The sequence below is a fragment of the Siniperca chuatsi genome, linkage group LG14 (genome assembly GCF_020085105.1).
Source record: "Siniperca chuatsi isolate FFG_IHB_CAS linkage group LG14, ASM2008510v1, whole genome shotgun sequence".
In the NCBI taxonomy this organism is placed as follows: Eukaryota; Metazoa; Chordata; class Actinopteri; order Centrarchiformes; family Sinipercidae; genus Siniperca; species Siniperca chuatsi.
This window is the reverse complement of record NC_058055.1, coordinates 11,093,379-11,116,260: the sequence shown is the minus strand read 5'-3', so window position 1 is coordinate 11,116,260 and position 22,882 is coordinate 11,093,379. Positions and strand designations below refer to the sequence as shown.

General features: G+C 40.4%; 1 long non-coding RNA gene across 1 annotated transcript; it reads right to left on the bottom strand.

Moving 5' to 3' along the window:
• Nucleotides 1-855: 855 nt before the first annotated feature.
• Nucleotides 856-9,787, bottom strand: LOC122888862. The gene is made up of 3 exons (XR_006380788.1): nucleotides 9,694-9,787; nucleotides 8,162-8,289; nucleotides 856-3,314 (listed from the first exon to the last, which is right to left on the bottom strand). It is a non-coding gene; the product is annotated as an uncharacterized LOC122888862 (long non-coding RNA).
• Between the last annotated feature and the right edge of the window lie 13,095 nt (nucleotides 9,788-22,882).

Below are 22,882 nucleotides of genomic sequence, written 5' to 3'. Positions count from 1 at the left end.
ATGTTTTGGTTATATATACAAGTCATAATATGTCAGAGGGCCTTCTTAAATTTGATTATACAGTAGATACCAGTGCCGGTGCCTGGCTGCATCACTGTCATATGCTGTAGCAACGGCAGACAATCGACTTCCTATGCATAACTCAAACATCTGGCCTTCATCACTGAGTGCCTGAAATCTTTCTACATTCCATGTGCAAACTGCACCGTGTCATGCAATGTCTCCTCTGCCGCCATGAAGATGATTATTCTCTTATTCGTGACTACAATAGGACAGTAGTGCAGCTCGCTAACACGTAACAGCAAGAGTAAGGATAGCAGCTACTAATCAATTTGATAATCGATAGTTTGCTGTACTTTATGTGGTTTATTCACATTGCCCATGTTCTAACTGCTTTGCTTCTTAACAAAATCTGTTTTGATTGATTAGCTTTATTATCCCCAAGGAGAAAGTGATATGCAGCGTTGGCATAAAAAAGAAACTGCTCTACTTTTCACATAAACATGACAATGTACAGGTAAAACAATACAGCAATTAACAATACAAAACAGCACCAACTTGCAGTTCTGTGCAGTGGGTGAAGTGCAACAGTTCAGTTTCCTTTCCACTAAAGGAACAAGACTAAGAGTCTACAGCCATGCTAGCGGCTCTGTGAGGCTGCACTTACAGTAGGCACAGCAGTGCATTGAGCTAAATGCTAACATCAGCATGCTAACATGCTTACAATGATGATGCTAGCATGGTGTTGTTTAGCAGATATAATGTTTACCATGTTCACCATCTTAGTATAGCGTGTTAGCATGCTAACTTTTGCTGATTAGCAAACACAAAGTACAGCTGAGGCTGATGGGAATGTAATTAGTTTTGCAGGTATTTGGTCATAAACCAAAGTGTTGGACAAATTGACATTTTGACCTGATGACGGTGCTAGATAAAAAGTTCAAGGGATTACCAAAGGATATGAATGTCTGCACCAGATTTCATGGCAATCTACTCAGTAGTTGTTGAGACATTTACCTTAAAACCACAAATGTCAACCTCATGGTGGCGCTAGAGGAAAAATCAGGGGATCACCTAAGTCATAAGGATATATCGTCAGGGAACAATGAATGTGCCAAACCATCTAATAGATGTGGAGATTTTTCAGTGGATAAGTGTAAATTTTACCTGCTGGTAGCGTTGGCGGAAAAGTTAGGGGAACACCAAAGTCATTATGATTCATCCTTTGGGCATCGTGGATATCTGTAAAAAGTGGATCAAAAATTGCTGAGATGTTTTGGTCTGGACCAAAGTGCTGGACCGACCGACTGAAAAACTGACAATGTCATCCCTAAAAACAGATAACGTGAAAATAATGGCGCTTAGGAAATCTTATGGTCTGTGTTTTCTAAACCTGCTGCCTTCATCTCTGCCCATTATGACAGGGAGTTGACAAAAACAGGAACACTTTACAATAAAGTATATTGCAATCAAAAGCTGAAGCCTGACAAAATACATTTGAGAATCTTATAATGTTCAATTTTTGTTGACTGTAACTGTCAATAAATTTTTGAGGCCCTAAATTGAAGCATTTGTTGTGTTGCTGTTTTTGCGTTATACTTTATAAGGCTGTTATTTTGTCTTCTATTTCTATAGCATCTCTTACCATTACTTGCTTGATTGTTATGTGTACTGCCTAAATAGTTTGTCCTCTAAAGAAAAATGTCCATTTATTATTTCATTTGTCAGTAAAATATAACTGTATATCATCTATTAATAATGACAAATACTTGCTGATAATTGTACAGAATAAGGGCTTAAACTGAAAGAAAACTTGCCTTTTTCATAGGAACCATATCAATGATTAGTCTGTCAACATTTTATTTGTTGATAGCTTGTGAGTTTTAAGTCATTTAAGGACTGACTGCTTCTACAATTTGGGAAGAGGGTTTTCAGTCTTAGACAAGACATTTGCATATCTATTCTAGGCATGTAGTCATTTTTTCTGCTTTATCTTGAACCACATAACATTCAGACTACATATGACTGTGATGTATGATTTGCATACTTCTAGTCGCTGTCATTGAACAGCTCTGTGATTGACTCATAGCTGGTGGGACAGCGGGCTGCCTCCACTGACCTGTAAAAGGGAATGTCAGATAAAAGCTGACAAAATTTTAACCCTGAAGCAAGGCAGCCTTTGGCCTTTCATATACAGTATCACTGCAAAGCTACAGTGCATGTACAGTATGTTCAGACAAACGAGTAAACAAATAAAACTGGCAACCTCAGATGTATGGATGTATTCTCGAGGGACAGTTTGTTTTCTTCATACTCTTTGTGATTTCATTAGTATAGTTTCTTCTTGGCAGAGTGTCTAAGAGGATCGAAGACCTTCTGAACTCACTGCTCTAATACTCTGTCCTCCGCCTACTCACATCCACTTGTTTTTCACCAAAGCACAGTTCAATACAGCAATACCATTTTCATACTGTAAGCTGAAATATGTTTTCTGGATTTGTTCCCTTTGCTTTAATAAATTTGTATGTCACCCATATCTGATTCTGTGAAAAAAGTATGATGTACTGTGTAGTGCCTTTGTAGTACTACAAAAATTACAGCTAGAATGCAGACATTTGTGAATAATTTATGGCACTGTTTGAAAAATGATTTATCTATACAATCTAATCATGTCCAGACTTGTTCTGTGAAAATTGTGTGATTGGAGTGAATGTGAGCATGTGTGAACCAGTCATTTTATGATGGACGTCTGCTCTGTGCACATATGGTGAAACAGCACAGATTCTCCCTCTCTAACACACACACACACACACACACACACACACACACACACAAAGATAGCATATATATGTGCTCAGTTATTTTGGTGACAGTTACAGTAAAGTTTTAGTCATGGTTTTGCTAACTCAACCAGGTTGAGACGCAGAGTCTGCATTTGAATATATCTTACCAATGACATACTTTCCATACTACATACTAATAAGTATAAATTTGCTGTTAGATCATGATGACGGTGTCTGTAGCCTCCACTCTGTGACATCCATTCAAGGATAATGCACACCTAAACGTTCCAGGCATGTCTGCCTCTGCACAGCGATAAAATCCGTCCATTAGCTGGGTGCAGGGAAGTGTTGTGATAAAGTCATGCAGAGGCAGGACTGGCATGGAACAAAACAACAGTGGCAGGAGAGAGACGCTGGCAAACACTTGAGGCTGGGTTCGACGATTTGGTTTGAGTGCAGCAGAGGTGGGCAGACCGGCAGCACAAGCTGTAACAAGATGGCGGCGGTCTGCAGCAGAGAGTGTAGTAAGCTCTGTCCAGGGAGAAAAGAGACAGAAAGCCGTAAGCGTAACCTGCTCAGGGCACCTAGGTGCCAAGTATCACAGTGATTTGGAGCCAGTCCCTTCCACAGGGTGGGGCGGGCAGAGTGGAGCCCGCACCCACAGGAGCACCGATAGGTGAAGGGGGCGCGAGAACAATGGAATGGCTGTCTCCCAAACAGAGCTGCCGTACTGCAGTGATAAGGGAACAGGAAGGGGGGGGGGGGCACAGGAGGTAGACACACCTGCTCCTGCCGCTGGAGCAACAGCAGCTACTGTAACAAGCAGCAGACAGAAAAAGACTGAGCCAGATTCAAACGAGAGTCCAGCCTCTCATCCAGCGATCAGAGGGCATCTCAGGACTCTGTGAGAGCATGAGTAAGATTACAGTACAGGGGAAGAGCTGGACATGACAGATGAAAGGAGACATAAAGCTGACAAAACCATACTCACTGACATATGCTGTACACTCACATAACAGCTGTGTTTATTCATGCATTTAGACATGAAAAATAAAACATTTTTGAGGTTTACTCCCAGTGTATGCAATACAAAAATCACAGATGGTTTCTTTGTGATTTACAGTATAACCTTCATTTAGTGCATTCAAACGTATTTTAACTCCAGGACATTATCTGCCATTACTGTGTTGAGTTTTCTGATCAAATTTTGAACAGATTTACAAAAGCTTACATGAAACCTCACTAAACCTGTTTTTGATTAAATGACAATAATGGATACAGGCCTGGTTAAACCGTGTTGGAGCTACCCAATCCTCACATTACCTCATTACTTGGCTACTGATTGACAACAATAAAGAACTGTACATACACTGTAAATACACTCAGCTATGAGGTAAATTTATCTAAATATCATATACTGTAGGCAAAATGAATAAGAATTGTGTAATGCAGTCGGATTTTTCCTTCATCCCTAAAAGTGGAAGCATAACATCTGCTTCCTTAATGTCAGTCACATGCCTCTCTTATTAATATTTGCTTTGTTTCCTTGTCAATCCATTTCCACCACTCCAGGGCCAGCTGTGTGCACTATACCTGCCTGTAAAGTGTAATACTGGAAAAACATTTACACCAAGCAAGTTGTCAGTGAGAGACACTGAGAGATCTGTAGTCCTTTCAATGGTCGGCCATTTTACAAGTTGGAAAAAATTCTAGCGGGGGGGGGTTCAAGGCTGTGGTGGGAGGTCTTAATAATGTGTCATGTGCACGCATACACACACACACACACACAGTGATGGAAGTACAGTGTGAATGCTTGAACTGCTCACATGGAAGTTAGCGGCTTTCATTTTCCTCACAGTCATTACTTTTTTGTCAGAGCAGAGGATGACATTTCAAAACCAAACAGAAATCATATCTACAAATATTCAGTGTGTTTCTTGGTCCTTTCCTTCCTTACTGTCTGTGTGGATGTACTGTTTCTCTGCATGTTTCTGCTGAACAAGGCAAACACTGACACCATGACCTACTGCTGCAGACCTGCTGCTCCAAGTAGGAAACCCAGCTGAACTGAGACAACATCACATGACTACATTTACATTTTACCACCAAATACCTTGATGTAAAAAAAAAAACAATGCATTTTGCACTCTGCATATAAACACATGGGAGATGAGAAATGTTCAGATAATGTACTTCTACTGCTTTTTTCCCACTGATTCTCTTTATGATACAAATATCAAAGAGATTAAAAGGTGGCATTACAATAACAGACATAAACATCAAACCCCTACAGCTAAAACATCTCAATATGCATATGATCACATGGAGCTGGAGACCTCAGCAATGAAGTATTTTTGACCAAGGCAGTGAAAGATCAAGGCACACAAAATGTGGTCAAGTCCAAACACAGGTCAGACATCCTACAGGAACCAGAAGTTAGATTCTACTGTACAGTAGTTATTTGTCTACTGTTAAGCTCTGTTGCAGGATCAGGAGGTTTAGAGATGTTTTAAGATACCATATGCTTGTTTACTCTTATAGAAATTTGGCTAACCTGCATTAAATGCCGCTGGAGTCATTCTGAGGCAACCTTTCTTACAGCTGCATCCTTTCACATAGTAAACTGAAACCAGGCTGCGGAGCAAAACTCTCAATGAGATATGAAGTGCGTGACAATGTGAATGAGTTGCAGATTTACAGAAGTCATTGCTCATTAGAAGCGTTTGACCACATAGTAAAAATGCCTATTTAATGAATCTCTAAATTCCTTAAGCATGGGAGGACTGTACCAAGATTGGCAGCTGTTTCTTCAACCGTTCTGACATGGCTAAAAATGCCTTCAAATCAAAGCTGAAACTAGAATCCGAGCTCAAAGCTACCTGTCCTTCAACCACATAATCACTGCATCACATCCCATCCAAACTAATGAAAGAATGAGGACAAAACATCAAACAGTATCGCTGTTCAAACACTACTGAAGCTCCCTGAAAGACTGAGAGCGACTTCAGAGTGGCTGAAGAAGAAGAAGCAGACATGTAAAGGGTTACATCCGGTAGGTGTGGATAAAGGGAGGGGAGAGCTGGAAATGAAGCTGTTACTGTGATCACAGATCACCGACCAATTATAGAAACAGACATTTGCCTCCAGACACATTTCAACACACTGAATGGTAGTTTTAGGAGAACTGTGAGCACTGAGATGACAGTCCTTGGCATGAAACGCTGAAGACCTGAAGTGGCCCCACATACAGCACTGCATCAAAAACCTGGACCGAATACTGTGTCACTCCTTCTACCTTCCAATAACATCCATATAACACAGTATATACTATAACAGCTTTATATAACAGTCATTTTGCATCTCACTACAATCCTGCTTTCATTCTTAGTTTAATGACTTGGCACCCATGGGGGTGGCACCCTGCTGCACCCAATTACAAGTATCGTACAATTCTTTCAATACAACCAGGCATTAAGTTTCCCTATTCAGTATATTCTATTCACATGTAAAAAAAAACAACACACACACAGATAGATGCACCAGGTATATAAAAAGAAAGATGAGAATTTTAATGAGGTCAAACACAAGTGTACTGAGCTTTCATTGTCACGCTCTCACCAGTACTTTGTGCTGCTCTCAAGACATGTAGAGCCCATAGACAGGTTGAGTAGTGGAAATAGGAAGAGTCATGATGAATTTGTGTCTTTTGCCTGTTATATAGTATAATACAGTAAAGCACTGAGTACCATTATATTCAAAAGGTGATTTGCACTTTGCAGCCTAAGTGATATTATGTGTGTTACAACCTTTTCCTGCTGCATATAAATTATTACATGTTTACTGATATATTGTCAGTGTGTTTCTGCAAATGTATGACTGTGTGTCTATACAGTATACACAGTACAGCTGTCTTTTACAGACTGAGTGAGGTCCTTTTGCTGTTCGTCTATGTGAGCATGTATAAGATTAGTCACTGTGGGTGTAACCTTAGTCACAAATTCCTCATTCATTCAATGTACCTGCCCAAAAAATGTGGATACTGTAAATGTGACAGCGTTTCGCCATATCACCCCACCTTGTCTGGACATCCCTCCATCCCAGTCACATGTCCTTCATTCCCACATTCCTCTATCCATCTCCCCCACTCCCCCACCCAACGCCCCACACGCTGTGCCTGCCTCAGGGTCTAAACCCCTCCATCTCCTGAAAGAAACTCGATGTTCTTCCTCTTCGTTCCCCTCTATCTCTGTTTTCGCTGTGTGGGTGGATCAAATGAACATTCCCTGTCACCGTGCCTAGCTAAAAAAGCGAAGCCGTCTCTTCTTTGCTGCGCTTTGTGTCTTTCCGCCATGTTAATCTTTTCCTTTTTTTGTTTTAGGTTACAGAGATGTGTGAGCGCCCCTCGCAGCTCCCAAGAACCCAACCCGTGCACATCACAGCAAAACGTCACAAGTTAGGGTCTCAGGGAATGAGAGAGGTACAGATTGCTTTTTGGCAGGCCTTTCCTATGCGACATACAGTAGATCATCTGCTGCACGAGCGCTATGGCTGAGACTGGAGCAGACAATGGCAGCTTCCTCTCTCCGTGGCTTTGTGCCGTGCTGTACCCTAAGTCTCAGTTTTGCCAGTGTGGTCTCGGTTTGTCGGGGTCCGCACGACCCAATCGCACACGCATTTGTTCATCCATAACGCTTTTATACTGTATAAGACAATAAGTATCATGGTATTCTGCGCATGAGTCAAATACCAATACACGATGTAAATCACAAGCACATCACATCACACATAAAGACTCTAATACAAAACTGACCACATATCATGTTATTGCAAGCGAACACACGCATACTGTACACACTTGTACTGTAGTCACCACCGAATTGCCATACACACCCAGGCAGACAGCACTTTATTATCACATGATGTTCATAAGAATGGCTCTGCCTCAGTGTATTTTGGCCTCCCTGTCGCTGCCACAGCCTGGCTTGGCCGAACCATGGTATGATAATCTTTGATCTTCTCACATAAAATGCCAAAATCGCAGTACCAGTCAAACAACAAGGACAGCAGCAGAGACCAAAAATGGACTGCCAGGGTTTCACTCAGATGAAAATCCCTCCCCTTTATTAAAAAAGCCAAAGCTCCTTTTCACTTACATTCTCCCTATGAGATATCCCATCTCCAGACACACAAGGCTTGTAAGTCCTCTGAGACCACACCTGTCAATCATGCAGCTCTGACTTCATAGAGGGAAAGCTCATTCGTCAGGTAGACAGAATGATATCTGACTGCCTGCTGAAATGACGAGGAGGAGGAATAAGAGGTTGGGAGGGAAATGAGATGAGATGCGAGGAAGGAGAGAAGGAAAGAAGAAAACTCACCCAGCTGACCATGGTGGCGGAGGCTGCCGCAGCCCTCTCTGTATGTCTGCGCTGGTCAGCCTAGCAGAGCAGGGGAAGATGTGGCCAGACAAAATGGAAAGAGAGAGATCTGTGAGAAAAAAAGAAAGCTGGAGAGAGAAGTACAGGAAGAGATCTTAGTGCCGCTAGCTCAAGCTTTGTTGATTTGATCATTCGGACTAGCACATGAGGCTGCTGTAGCAGATTGCTGCCGTCTAGCCGTCTGCTGCTCAGACATGCAAGACTATACCATATGCAGCCAGAGAGAGAGAGCGAGAGAGAGAGAGATACAGAAGCAGAGAGAGAGAGATGAAAGGGAGGGCAGGTGTGAGGTTAAAGGGTTAAAGTAGGTGAACAAGAAAAATAGATGAAATGGGTTTAAATAGAAAAGTAGTAAAAATAAAGTAAATTTAGAAATTATGGAGGAAATAAGCCACTATATAAAGACATAGAGCAGCAACAGAAAATGGAGGCAATAAAAGAAAAATCTATTCTTTAAATTTCTTCACAAAATAAGAATGCAAGAAGATACATCGCAATGGGCACCAGTAGAAAAATGGCATGAACAAAGGAAAAAAAGAGCAGATCAATGGGCCTGTACCGCATGCTTACTAGTACAAGAGAGCAAGAACAAATGAGAAACAGAATGAGAAAGAAAGACAGGAAAGAGTAGAATAAAAGAAATATTAAGGTAAGGTAAGATACGTAACTGACTACTTGAATGAAAAGAAAGCCAATGCAAATGCGCCACACTAAGACACACATGCATGCCACATACAATCCAATAAAGTAGACATGTGCCCACATCCTCAACGGTCCATAAAGTTTAACATATAAATCACAGCTTTACATCAGACCTTAAAAAGCAAAAAACAAAAATAAACTGAAGTTCTTGTTATCATCTGAATTTTGCAGATATGGTTCAACGTTATGAAAATAGGTTCAGACAAAGAGCCCCAAAACAGCCAGAGTAATGAATAATAGGAAAAAATGTGTAACGCCTGTTGCTGTAGTGCCTCTGCCTGCTGCTACTCACCCCTCTTTCTCCATGTGACACCACTACCCATCTTTTTCTCCCCCTGTCTGTCTGTCTCCTGGCTCCATCTGTGTCACATTTTCTATCTGCTCTTGCTCTGTGCTTTAGTCTCACTATATCACACCTCTCTGTCTGTGCCTCTGTGTTTTCTTTCCCTCCTCTGCCTTGCATGCTTCATAGATTGCAGGCTCAAGTCCCCAGGGCAGAGAAACTGTAGAGCCTCTGCTTGCTCCCTCTGCCTGTTATATACAGCACTGAAACAGCAGCAGCAGAGCGGGGAAAGAGAAATAAATACCATCCATTCATTTCCTCCCACAGCTGAAATCACAGACTCTAAAGGCCTGCTATATGCACAGAAGGAGAGATAAGGAAAGGTAGAGAGGGAGGGAGAAAGTGGTAAAGAGAACAAGAGCATACAGTAGCAGAGGAGAGAACAAACGAAAGAAGGCAAAAATAGACAATCACATTTTCATCTTACAATGTCTCTTTTCAAGCTCCTTTTCATTTAAGAAAAGAAAAAAAATCCTTCTCCAGTCGGCAAGTCCGGTATTCTGTTGCTGTCTCTCTCTCCCTCTGTGTCTGCGAGAGTGACTGGGTATTACAGCGTGCGTTTCATGGAGAAAAAGGAGGGTGGGAACAAGAGATTGAAGATTGAAAGAGAAAAGGAGGGAGCAAGGGAGAGAAAACGCACAAGTTCATGGAGCGGTAAAGGAAATGTAACTGGAAGCCGTGTGGTGTGGTAGTCTTCTATTTTATCAGTATTAGCTGCTGTAAAGCAGCAGAAAAGGCTTGTGAAAAGGGACGGGAGACAAGCCACACTTATGGGAAAAAAAGGGAATTACCGGAACAGGGTTTCTCTGACGGGACAACACACAATGGGCTGAGATCAGCGACAGCAGAAAACTGGCCTGTGTGGTCCCACACTCTTACCCTCTTTCCCTCTACTGGTATAAATGGATTTCTTTGAGATTGTATTCTCTTTCATTTCTGGGTCAATAAGAAATCAAAAACAAAAGCTTTCACTTAAACTACATTTTCCATTATTTCTGACGAGTATTATCAGCGACTTGTCCTTTTTTGACTCTATTCCAGCACTTTTTTTAAAAGCAAATGCATCTCTCTGGGTCACAGACATCACATGCTGTGGTGTCTCAACACATCACATGCACTCCAGTTCAGTAAAGGGTCCGTTCATATAATCTCAGTTTTACAAAGTGCCTTTCTTTACTTCCACTTCCTCTCCAGCGACGCTGACGCTTCGAGTCGGCCACACACAGAACTAAAAATTTGAAATTTTCAATGAAGACAAACACATACACTTAGATTCCACATGGAGGGCAGGGTGTGTGCTTGGGGGGTCACTAGGGAGAGCTCCTGCATGCCTCCTGCTGTATACTGTAACATACTACCCTATGGCCACAGCAAAACATCTCACACCGACAGGAATGCAAATGAAAAAATACTTTGCCCGTACCAGGAAAAAAACAGACTGGGCATGGTAATTATGCACTGAGAAAAAACCCCCAACACAATAGTGTCATGTTGTATCTACTGTAACTAACTGCTCGCTCTCTCGTACTGCAGAAGCTGCCCCGTATGCTTCATTCTGGTCCACAGAGCTCCTTACTCCACCTCCATCGAACTCGGTGGCCTTGGGACAGAGAGCGAAGACTTTAAGTGGAAACAGTCTTTCCTCATCATACCACTCCATGCTCTACACATCTGCACACAGCAGCACACCGCACTATGGGGATACCATCTCTCCCTAACAGGACTGCATCCACTGTCACATTTTATTTATTAGATTAGTTCAGACTAAAAGCTGAAAAGGAAAATACTTTTATGGCAGTACAAATAAAGATGTAGTAGGAATAATTAATTTTCACAACTGTGTTACTCAGGGAAATCAGGAGGAAATCCTGCAACTGTGGTATAATTTACAGCAAATTGTTCATAATGATCCATATAACTTGATAACCTGTACAAATAATACAATCTATTTTTTTTCTTAACACTGATTCCATCTGTCACATTAGGCAGGAGTGTCTACTGATAGGAGCCCATAACTGAAATTCCAACACCTTAAACTGGGAGTTTAGAAAATGTAGTCTCCAACAGAGATCAAAACTATGCAGCTAAAATATGTCTGTGAAGAGCAGCTAAATGTCACATGGTTTGTGACTAGGCACAAGAAATTCACTTGAATATGCCTCAAATAAAGCAATCAATCGACGTATTTTACATTGCTGTGAGGGACCTAGAAGATTTCAGAGGTCTGTGGTTTTCTTGGTTTGAAGCAGTGAAAGTTGTTGCTGTTTTGATCATAGCAGTGTCTCTACCACATAGCTGTGAAAAGGAAATATATCGTTTTGGTAAAGTGAAACTGAACTTTGTACATAATTGGCTGCCAAGACCATATTCTTCCCCCTGCGGCCGTATGGTGTTTTCCGTCAGTGGCATCTCTTTCATTAGAGCGGTCCACAGACATCGCTGCAGCAGCATGTTGGTGCTTCTTCCCCAACTCTCAAACGTTTTCCCCCTCATCCTCCTCTGCTTTGTGATTGTTTTAATTTTGTCTTCCTGCCACAAATGTTCATGCTAGTCTGTGCAACACATATTTTCATCTCTTCCTATGCCCTATAAAAAATGTGAAACGTTGAACGAAAAACAATTGTGAAAATTCTAAATCAATATTTTAGGGCCAGATATGAAACCACCTGATATAAAGACAATGTATTTACAACCAACTGATAATCCCAGTGCCCAGTCTAATATCACACAAAAGATGGTATTTGGTAAAATAATCCATCAGTGTCCAGAGTGTGGGGTGTTTCCTCAGGGAAAGCTAGGAGGCTGTACAGTTATCTCCTGTGGTGTCACTCTGAACTATACAACCTACTACCTCAACCTGCGGAACACTGGAGGAAACTGCAGGATGGCTGCGTTGTAGAGGTGGGCGAAACGGACCAAATCTATTGTGGTAAATGTAATTTTACAGTATATTGTGATAGCGATATCATATCTGGAAATTTTTAAGAAAATTTAAGAAACAGTCTATAGCTAAAATAGTCTGATGGGAATGTTTGTTTCTTGCTAATCCATCAAATTACATACTTGACAAATCAATTTTATGCAAACAGCCTGTAAAGCCAATAAAGCTATGAAGCAGTCATATAATGTCATGTCATATCGTCATGTAGTCCAACCCTCCTACTTTGGGTGGGGTCCCTGCGTAAAGATAGGACACATGGTTTGTTAGTTTGGTAGAGAGTATCCTGTCCTGACAGGGTCAGTGTTGTTCAATCATGAGAACACGGGCAAGGAGAGCTTGGTGTTACTTACTGTATAGACAAGATTGTAATAAAGTCTGACAATTCCCATCTTTATGACTATAGAGTCAAAACCTTCTTCGAAGATAATTACATTGAGCTAGTTGTTATTCTGACAGGCATGGGGCAGGTGCTGTATTTGCCGGGAAGACACATACCTATAGATACGAGCTTGTGCAGCCAGTCACCACAAGTTCGGATCTACGGGTTTGTGGCAGCTGGCATTATCCCTTCAAGAGCAAATAAGTAACACGAAACACACAAAACATGGAAGCAGCAAGTCATTCTACTATCTGAATCTGTAGACTCCATTTGTTCAACATACCACCCCTCTCAGTGTGCGTTCAAGCAGTTAAAGAGTTAAAATGTTGATAACTTTGTTCTATTTTAACTTAACTTATAATCTTTAAGGAATATATTCTTGCCTGATAGTGCCAAGACAGTAAAATAAAATACTGTCCCTTTCATGTATTTTTCATGTTTTATATTTAATTAGACCTTTTCAATGTGGCCATAAAACATATTTCCTGTTCGTGTATCTTATAGAGAGCCTTGAAATTAAACCATGGTACACTGAACAGGCCAGAGCACATGACTGTGAGATGGACGTAGTGTTTGTGTAACCTACTGATCACATTCCTCTGAGGTTAACATTTATTTTTGAAATGTCAGACAGAATAATATACTGTATGTTCTTTTATATGTGGACATAAAAACTTGAAATGCCAGCAACTAATGAATGATTTGAATTCAGAAAATACATTTGTGCTGTATAAAATGCCATTTTAGACTGTGTAAGGTTTTTTTTTTTATGAAATACCACAATTTGAATAAAATGTCCCAAAACCATTACGAGACATTTGTGTTCTTACCAAAAGTACAACTACAATTGCCAACAGACAACAAATCCAACATCTCTAGGTAAATATTCTAAACCAAGACTAAAAGATTGTGAAATCATATTAAATAGCAGCCTGTAGAGAATACAAAATATGATGCTAGTTTTAATTTTGAAAAGAAAACCGGTAGTTTATAAATGCATTCTGTGCAATTATCTGATAAATTATGCATTTCCATAATGTGTCATAACACTGTGTCTCTTGACCTCACTATCATTCCATTAACACCATCAGAAAACATGCACTGTGAAGAAATCATCAGGTACGCATCATATGGTGCGGATTAGAAACTACATTGAACCAAGCTAACATAGAGAAAACTATAAGTATTATAAATCGCCAACATACCAGTAGGGCACATGCTGGAATTGATGGTCAGACATCCTCTGGTATCAGGTGGAGTCAGGCTTGAGGAGTAGTGTAGGCCAATGCTTTAGGATAAATAAAGAAACCTATTAAAACAGATATACAAATCATCAAAAACTGATTGTGCACAGAACAGAAACGCTGACAGATAAGATACCCTTGCACACACATTCCTAAAACCACACACCTACAAACACGTGGTAATCCAAGCACACCCTTAAAACACATAAAAGACTATAACAACGATTCAATAACAGTTACAGTAAAAAATAAAAAAAAAAGCTAAATAACCAGGAAAAGTAAGATAACATCCCCTTGTTCTCTCCCTGTTACGCCCTCCTAACCCGTTGTCCAGTGCCCATTTTTCGGGGTACAAAAACCTCAAATCGCGTTTAAAAAAAGGTACGGCAAGAGAGAAATGGCAAAAGGTTGAATGCGGTAAGATGTGGATGAGGAGGAGTTGCAGCGCAGGGCTGGCTAAAGAAAAAGTGCAATTAGTGACCAAGCAAGGAAAGGGTGGTGTTTTCTTTTTTTTTTTTTTGGTGCTTCATTCTGCTTGGCTTTTTTGGATCCCAGCAGGGTCCTTGGCTGCAGCTCTGTCTCTTCATAGTGCTGCCAAAATTTGGACATATCCCTTTGTCTTAACTCTGTTGCATAAAATCAAATTAGAAAAGATATAACTTAAAAGAGACAAGGGGAAAGGACCGGCCAACAAAACTAGAGCGTAAGTTATTAAAGAAAAGGACACAGCATGAGTGAAAGTACACAGCAAAGAGGAGAGAGGCTTAGCAGCTGAACGCAAGGGAAACAAAAATTCATTTAAAAAAAAAAGTCAAGATGGAAGAAGGTTGTTTCGCGTCAGAATTTTTTCTCTGCAAACATATTATCTCCCAAGTGCGAGCTGCAAAATTTGTCTTCTGCAACCGAAGCCTTTCCAAAGCTATGCCACGTAGTGAGAGAGGGAGAGAGAAAGCAGCCACTTTTTCCTCTCTCCAAAATGGCTGAGGGCCGGGAGAAAGCAGCTATGAGCAGAGAGGAAGAGTGGTGCTCCCCGTCCTGCTCAGGGGAGGGCTGGGCGATTCAGCGAGCATCTCTCCCTTGTTTCCCTCTCCTCACTCATGCCCTTTGTCCCATTAGCCGTCTTTCACACCGGACGAATGGCGTACAGCTGTGTTGTCAGTCCTTAAGAAACTCTACTTGGCCCACCATGCAGGGGAAGGCTACGACTGTAAACGAGTAAGGCTGATATGGCTTATTGTGTGTCTCTCACATGCCCACATCCTGATGCTCCACACTGTTGTCCGTGTTAATGTGTCGTCCTCCTGATGCTCTATTCTTTCTGTTCTTTTTTTCATGTCTCTTGAATGCCTCACAGAACAAGTGACTCTTTGATCACTGTATATTTTCTATTTATAAATATATATCAGTGATAGTGGAATTATTATTTTATCTTAATGTGGCTATGGTTATTATTTTCAGCATTGCATGCCAACATCATAATTCCAAATTTCCTATTTACCATTTTTCCACTGTGTGCCTTGATTTTTCAGTACATAATGCTGTCACTTTGACGAGTCATATATATACAGTATACACACACATATATATATATATATATATATATATATATATATATATATATATATATATATATATATATATATATATATATATATATATATATATATGAACTCCTCTCGTTTTTTTCCAATACACCTAAACACCACAACAGTACAGTACGTGTAGCCAGACTGCTGCGGTCAATAGTGCTACACCTTCATCAGCACATTTCTAGTGGAGTATCTCAAGGCTCTATCCACGGGCCGATTCTGTTCATTGTCTCTTTGCTCCTGTGTTCCCTGAAAAGCGTTGCAGATTCAAGATAAGGCCAATGACTGCATGTAACTGAAATTCAAGCCTGTAAAAAGGCAGAAATTGGAAAAATAAGAAATGTAAGCAGACCTCAGAACATGTATTGTTGCTAAGTTGACACATCGCTGACTGCACTGCATATAGAAACGTAGTGCTTCAGCTCTAATGCTACTAGATTAATTCAACAACAAAAAAGCAACAATAGGCTAAAAGACACCTGGCAACATTCAAAAGGGAAAGGGATTTTATTTTCTAAACTCCCCATTTAATGAAGAAATGATGCAACCGGGTAAGATTATTTCATCTGAGCCCATTCTGTTTTTTCCTGTTAAAAAAACCCAAGGGTGGGGGAAATCCACTTCCATACACTTGATCCTGTTGTTCTTCCTTTACAGCAATAGGCTTTCTGTTCTATACAGTGCAGTACTTGTTCCTAGTAGAATATACAGATGTGGATTTCCACTATTCCACACGAAACACTACTCATTTACAAAACATTTCCACCCTACATCTGAGAAATGAACCCACCAGTGAGGTAACCTGCACCAACATTGGAGGCACTATTTCAGATTTTGAAGTAGCTGTTCTACACTCTTGTGCAGTTACACTTCACTGAAGCCCTATACCAGTAAGCAGCTGCCTACTGCAGTGTCTTTAAGCAAGACATGCTCACCCCCATCAGGGCGTTGCCCTATCTGACCCTGACTTCTGGCCTATGGAAAAACAATTTGTCTAATTTGTCAGCAATTTATTTATAAGCAGTTACAAATTGCACAAGAAGCCACAGTATGTGCCATATTTAAATACAAGAACCACCTTCACACATAGATTTACCCGTGTATATTAGCTTGTTATTGTTGTGAAAAAGGACAAATGTTGAGTTCAGGATATTAGGAGCCCTGGATACTAGTTTTGCCACAGCATGCCAATGGGCTGCTGCCTGCTCCATGGTCACCACTTGAATCTAAATTAACAGATTTGACTTTCAGGCTATTGCCAAGAACCCTGTCACAGCGCCGACACAGAAAAGGGCCTCTCCAAAACAGAAGGTTGAAAAAAACAGAGCGACTGGCATGGGCATAACCCCAAACCTCTAACAAGGTAACCCCTTAAAGCCACTCTAAGAGCCTGGGAAAGTGGGAAAGCGAGAGTGGGCTGCCAACAATGGGGAAAAAAATCAAATACCACATTTTTTTAATACAGTAACATAATGTCAGGGCAGAAAATGCAGTGACAATCGAGCAGAAGAATTCAGGCCTGAGTAACATAGATTAACATTGTATGCTTTGTGATTTGTGCTTTGTGATTTGTTTCGTATCTTCTTACTGTATGTGTCCTCATTATTGTCCATCATGGGCCTATACAAGCTGCTGCCATGGTCTCACAGTAGCCTGTATGAGTGCTGTACATCTACCCAACTTTAAAAATGACCCTCTTCCTTTCCCCTCTCACAAAATGTGGGTGAATTCCTGTGAATATGACATAAATTAATAATTTACTTTGTGATTTACTAATGTTCAAGTGAAATATTTACTAATGCAGTGTCACAGGCGCAGTTGCTGGCCGAGAAATGATTTGTTAACTCCTCCCATCAGTGTGGTGGAAACCTCTTTGCTTCACTTTTGCCCTAAATTTTACATCGGAGCCACCTTTAATAAAGAAAGGCTGTATTACAAAATCCCCCCGCGCCTTTTCGTCTGAGGAATGTGTAAGTGGCATGCTAGAAATTGTCCTTTATTGGTACAGGATGACATTTTAAAGTAATGTGAAATATAGCTACATCTTTGTTGTATTTGTTGTATTTCTTATTCAACATTATTAATGGGGTGTCACTACAGCACATGCAGGACTCCTCACACAAAATTTTACCTTGGCTGTCTTTCTGTAAGGCAGCCCCTATTTTCAGGTTTTACTTATGAGGGTCTGTGCTGTCCTTTAGACAGACACATTACAGACTGCAGGAGTTTAATCTCATCACCAGACTACTGTACAGTATAAACCAAATTAAATAACTTAAAATGCCTTCACACTTCTGTATCACAAGGTGTATTTATTACCCAGATCTTTTATAGCACTCAGGATTTTGATGAACTCGTATTTCAGCTGTATTTTTTTTATTTGGAATGAAAAGCACACTTGAACAATACTAGTACTACTTTTAAATCTTCATCACAATGGTGGATTAAAACCCATGGATATTATTTATAATAATATGTTTAAACAATTATAGACTGTATATTAATCTCATATTAATATATGGAAGATTCCAGGAAATGTTACAACCAGCCCACTTTATTACTTCTTTGGTAAATCTCTGTTTGTGTTTAGGCTGTGATTCACAGTCAGAGTTGCATCTGTGTTGCAGGAAGTTTCTACAAAAACCTATACATGTCACCTTCAGGCTAGTCCTAGCTAGTACCAAGTGACTTCTAGGCAGCTGGTGCTTCCCAAAGTACAGACATGTCCAGTGATTTTCCTCTTTCAGACGTGGTTCTTGTATATTGGCATTTTAAAGAAGATCTCAATCCTTTTCTGAGTACCTACAAGCGAAATGTAGCATCCCAGGGGGCAGGCAATGCAAACGGCTGATTTTAATTGTTTGGATACAGCAGTCAAAACATGAGATAACCACCCACAGTCCAGCCTGTCTGCTGAATTACACAACTTGCACAAGTAATTTAAACCTACAGTAACACCTCTGAAATATACCAGTGCTGAGATTTCAGAAACATAAAGGCTGGATGTAGGTAACAGTTGTAAAATAATAAATAAAATAAATCCTGGACATCATTTGTAATTTGGTTAGAGTATGATAGACAGACCCTTGGAGTTGTGTTCATATTCACATAACCCCTCAATAATGGGGCTTTAATATCACAGCACTCAATCTGCCTGATCACAATTACATACATTCATGATCGTGAAAGTATTAAGATCTTAGTATTGGTGTGTATGTAAAGCCATTGGAGCATTTTGTCTACCAAAATGTTGCTGCTCACTACAACCAAAGGCAGACATAAGGACATTAGATGTATCCATCTGTCTGCCAGACACTTTGCTAGAAGAACAAAAAGACAAGACTTGTGTAGTTCATAAAATAAGAAGTGATTGCCCAGTGGTTACAGGTGTGCCTACAGTATGTCTCACAGGGACTTAAAGTTGTCATGTAAGTAAGTGAAACTAGTTGTAAATGTAATTGCAAACTTGACAAAACATACTTGATTAACCTCAGTGTGTACTCACCAAAACATTTACTTGCTTTGTTCATTCTCTCCCTCGTTTTGTGTCCTACATGTGTTGTATTTAGAGGTATCTATCCATTGAACTTGACTGAGGTGTGTATTTCAGCTGTCTGTGAACGCCTTCATGTAGATTTTATCCACATGTTCAGCCCAGTGCAATAGAATGAATGCGTAAAGCCAACACTGTAGAGTGCAATCAGACAAGAGAGCAGGATAAAGCACCAGTGGGAGATGCGAGACAGCAGCAGTATTTATTACTGGACATTTTCATTCACGCTCATACATCTTTGCTTCGTGATGTTTCGTTCCATTTTTATCTTTTTCCCCCTTTCATCTCACCCATCTCTTGCAGTTGCTTGTCCCTCGCTGTTCCCTCCTCTCACTTCCCCCATCAAATATTCTGCTCACGCACAACTGCGGCAGCCTTTCTCCAGTCCTCCCCATTAATCCACACCACAGACATCTTGGCCCACTGTCTCGTCTCTCTCTCAACGTGCACTCGAAACTCTCAAAGTCTGGGCCATTTCAGCAGAGAGCGCCTGAGCATTTTTCACAGGCCATGAGGCCCACCACTGAACATGCTTTTTACTATACAGACAGACTAGTAGTATATCACGCTCTCCCTCCCACTGAATACCACTGATTAGAAAAAGTAAGACGCCATCCTAGTCAAAGCAAAGGTCATATCAGGATAAGCACTCCAATCCTTACAACACACACAGAGTATATAACCTGTATGTTCAGCCATGCTTAACATTTACTTTCACCATTGCAGGAAAAACATCACAAAACAAACCGATTGCTAGCTACTGCCAGGTATGGCCAGCCTGTGATATGTGGCTGGCTCTGCCCTGTTTGAGCCAGGTTTGGCCAGTTTCTAAAGACAGTGAAGATGCTGGCTTTGAGTCAGAAAGCAACTAAATCTTTGCCACTTGAGATAAAACTTTATCCTGAGCATTTTCTGCTTGCTTGACAAGTTTTTGATTAGTAGAGATTAGCTTTTTGTGCATAAAGAAAAAATAACACCAGTTTTCTTTTATATGTTTGATTTGACTGCTGATTATAGGTTGACCGTATCATATTGTGAAACACACAAAAGCCAAGAGGAAGGAGAACCAAGAACCACAATAATCAACAAGTTACACTATCCACATCAATTAATCTCACCTTAACCATCTAAATAAACATTTAAGTTAACCTTTGGTTTCCTCTTGACACACTTACATGAATGTAAATTAATGATACATTGAAAATAGAAACTTTTCCTGACTTTTGAAATGCTAAATTTTCTCACTCAACATTATTATAATATTAATATAAGGTTTTGATAGAACTTTTTAAGTATTACTAATCATGGTTGGACTGTACTGCAGTGTTTGACAACATACCAGTAAATTGTATTCATCAAGCAGAGACAAAGTACAAACGGTCTATTATGGAAGCACACTGCTTCTTAAGATGCTTTGCAGAAGGAGTTGAGAAAGGAGCGAGCACAATGACATAGCAGGGGTGAGGCTGTAGGAAGGAGAAAAAGATCTAATTACTGTATTAATTACTTAATTTCTATTCATCTGCAGGATCCACTGGCTTGTACTAATCACTTTAAGAATGCAGCCAAATGCTCAATATTAACACATCTTCAATGACAGGAGGAAGAATGTGGGTCTAGGAGGGGATGAAGAAATGAGATTTACAGGCAAATTAAAGCAACTAATGCCATCAGACTTGCAAAAGAAGCAGCTCAACCTGGACATCAAGAAAGAGAACTAAGGGAGGTGACAGTTTTTTTCTTTCGTTGTGAAGAGCACTTGTTCTTTGCTTAAATGCTGGCAGTGCACATTAGCAAAATGCAGATGAATAAAAACCGTATTTCCAGATATTCCAGAGTATAAACATCCTGGGTGGATTGTGGGTTTACACCCCTCCCCCCCACCCCCCATCTTCCTTCTCTGAAATAAGGGCTCAAGTTTCCAGCAATGCTTAGAAATAGCCCACAGTGCCTCATCAGCCACCCTCCTCTCCTGCCATTTCTTTCTTTCTATCAACCTCCACGCCTGCCCCCCCCCCCCCTCTCATTCATTCAGTTTAATTTTGAACTCTGCACTGGTAGACAGGCAAAGAGGGTAGCTCCATGGTTACCTGGCACCAGGCCATCTCATTACACTGCCAATTGATTCTGGCCTGCCGCCACGTCCGCTGCCTACCTCCCCCACACCCCACACCATCCTCCATCTCTGCACCCCAGACTGTCTGCAGCAAAGGAGATTTCAGAACACACAGGAAGGAAAGAGGCAAACAGCTTCACTTGCGTACATCAAACTTAGCTCGCATTCATGCACCGCTTAACACATTAAGATCACAAACAAATAAATCCAATAATCACTCACATAAATAGAACATGGAAAGCTTTGTTCAAGAGTAAAAATGTGCACTGTATTTAAATGCTCTTATAACCCTAGCCCCCATACAGTATACAAGTCAATAGCTGCAACACCAGAATTGTATTAAAGATTAACAAAAAACCAAGCAAAACATTCCAACAATAATCATTTCTACTCTTATTGTCACCTATTTATCAAAGGCGTGTGTCTGGAGATTAAATATGGATCCTATTAAGATGAATAATTGAATCATCAATAGAATTTTCCTTAAAAGACCAAAATCATCCAAATCTGAATGTGAATGATGAATGTGCTTTTCAAGGATAAAGAGACGAGTTGTGAGCAGGTAGAAACCAAACTATTTTGCAAAAAAAGTGAACATCATCACCACTGACATTATATGCAAACATTAAAGAAAAGAACCTTTTTTAAAACTTGCTTAATAAAAAGTCAGATACATTTTAAAAGCAACAATAACTGTGACATTTCATTATTCAAGTGTCTAGTGAATTATCATTATTATTATTATTATTATTATTACTACCTAAATATTTCCTGATAATCAGTAACCCATGGCTGTTTGATTTCAATGGTTATTGGACATTTATTGGCATTTTCTGATCATGGTTGTAAGGTTTTTTCCCAACATGTTTCTTGATTAATGCAAACTCAGCTTCACTGACCTACTACTTACATCTATGACACATGCAGTATCAATTACAGTAAATTTTCAGTAAAGTTGAATGTTGGGGCACGATCAGCAACAAAATCTTCCACAAAATCTCATCTGGAATCACAAGCACAATGTGTGTGTTGATAGGCCAAACAGAGTAAGTGACCATGTTCCCTTGACGTATCTCTCAGTGTCAGACTTTTGACGCTGGTGTAAGTTCTCACACAACAATGCCACATACTGTTGTTACCGACTTTGAAATGGAATCCCTTATTAGACTACATTGAACAAACACTATAAAATTCACAAGTTTGGCTTTAGACTCATATTTTCATATTTTACACTGAGACACACATTTCATAGCAGTTTTAGACCAAACAGAATCCTTATAGGGCGTTCCTAATATCTAATGTGTTTGCTTCAAATAATTTAGTGTAGCTTTGAGCCAAAGAAGTCAGGATCAATGTCTAATGACTCATCTCGCCCTGTGAGACTTTCAGGCAGTGGCAGTGAGTGCAGGGGCGGGTTCACTGCTGAGACTTCATCTTACAGAGCATCTGTCTAGGTGTGATTCAGACAGTCATAGCTTGCCTCTCCTTCTGCCACTGCTGGCAGATGCCGGGGTCGTGGCCTCTAGGTCACCAGAGATTTGAGGGGATCAGGAGTCAAAGGTATCATAAAGCCATATGACAGTGTTTCCACTGTGCCTTCAATAGGCCCATATTCAACCACCATTCATTCATGCTCCAGTTAAAAGTGTACCATGGTACACCTTTTGTATGGTGAAGACATTGTTCTAAAGACCTGCAGTGGTTCATCTGCAGTTGACAGTCGTCCAACAATGATGGATGAGTGAGCAGACAATATCTTACACTACGTACGCATATCCAACACACCCTTTTCTC